Genomic DNA, 1,730 nt, shown 5'->3' with positions numbered 1-1,730 from the left:
CATTTTCTGAATGTCTGGTATATCGTGCATTAATTTTTATCATTTAATGAAATTACTAAATCAGGAATTTAGAATGCTCTCCTTAAGCTTTCTTTCATTAAAGATGGAGATATGAAAGCAGACCGGACCCTTGGAAACAATGGTTTGATAGCACGAGATAGACATGCTTTGGGGAAAACTTTCTGGATTAGTTTCCTAGAGCTGCCACAACAAAATACCACGCACTTGGTAGCTTAAAGCAGCAGAGATTTATTCTCTTACAGTTCTGGAGGCTAGAAGTCTGAAATCAAGGTGTCAGCTGGGCCATGCTCCTTCTGAAAACTGCCGGGAAGCATCTTTCCTTTCCTCTTTCCTAGCTTCTGTTGTTTGCTGGCCCTTGACAGCTGGTTGGTGTTTCTTGGTTTATAGATGAATCACTCCAGTCTCTGCCTCTATCACCACATGGCTGTCTTCTCCCTGTTTCTTTCTTTGTTTCCTCCTCCTCTCTCTCTTTCTTTCTTAAACAAGGCATGTATTAAAACATTTTATTGGAAATATTAAAAATGAATGCATTCTAAACTTTATGGTTTCCTTGAGGTTATAATATTTGGCTGTTCTCAGTCTGGACTGAGACCACCTTCTAGACGCCCTGATTAAATACACTTTATTTAACAATTGGTAGCTCTGCTTTCAACTCAGTGACCTAAATTCAAGAAACAGTGTGAATTTTTTGGGAGGGGGTAATTAGGTTTATTTATTTATTTACTTATTTATTTTAATGGAGGTACTGGGGATTGAACCCAGGACCTCTTTCATTGTAAGCAAGCACTCCACCACTGAGCTATACCCTCCCCGCACAGTGTCATTTTATATACATACTACTGTATTAATATAATACATTAAAGTCTGTTAGAAAGTTTCTTTTATGAATAAAAATAGGAAGTCAAAATTTGCAGGCTGCTATAAAATACTTAAGAATGTTTCATAATATTTGAAATTGCTGTCAAATGCCCAAGAAGTCAGAAAAATAAGACTAAAGAATTTGTGAAAGGTTATTTTATCAGTTTGTGAAAATTTCAGGGTGGAAATGTTACTTCATGATATTAATATATAGAGTTTCAAAGGTATAGCAAGTGGTTTGATGATTTTTTTAAGTATTTTGGATCACATGTGAATTTTGATGCCTGAGAAAGTTGTCTCTAAAAGCATGATTGTGAGTATAAAAATGGAATGCATCACTTATTTTATGTGCCTGTTGACCTATTTTCCCAAAGCTAAGTGTTTCCCTGTGTGTTTCTGTATATCTTCTAGTCTTCTTATAAGGACACCAGTCATATTGGATTAGGGCCTACCCTAATGACTTTATCTTAACTTGATTACATCTGTAATTATTTCTAAATAAGGTCACATAGGTACAAGGGATTAGGACTTCAACATATCTTTTTGGAGAACGCAATTCAACCCCTTATACTTTCCCAAGAAAAAGACAAGTATGGAAGGTACAACCAGAATGTTAGAATAGGACATTAACATTTTTCTACAACAACCACTTAGGTTTACATTTGGAGAAACTGAGGCATAGAAAGATTAGGAGACTTGCCCAAGGTCACACATCTAGACAAGGACAGAATTGGGACTGGAAATCAGATTACTGATTTGAGACAGGGAAACGTACATAGCATGCAAATATGTTTCTGGGTAAGCACCTGAAATATTCAAGCTTGGCCCTAAGAAAAAAGTGGGAATTAGGC

The 1,730-nt window shown here is 36.1% G+C and overlaps 1 non-coding gene across 1 annotated transcript; it reads right to left on the bottom strand.

Moving 5' to 3' along the window:
• Nucleotides 1–758: 758 nt before the first annotated feature.
• Nucleotides 759–831, bottom strand: TRNAC-ACA (transfer RNA cysteine (anticodon ACA)). The gene has a single exon. It is a non-coding gene; the product is annotated as a tRNA-Cys (tRNA).
• Nucleotides 832–1,730: the final 899 nt, after the last annotated feature.

The sequence above is a fragment of the Camelus bactrianus genome, chromosome X (genome assembly GCF_048773025.1).
Source record: "Camelus bactrianus isolate YW-2024 breed Bactrian camel chromosome X, ASM4877302v1, whole genome shotgun sequence".
Lineage (NCBI taxonomy): Eukaryota > Metazoa > Chordata > Mammalia > Artiodactyla > Camelidae > Camelus > Camelus bactrianus.
The sequence above is the reverse complement of the archived record's forward strand: the minus strand, read 5'-3'. Positions and strand labels throughout refer to the sequence as shown.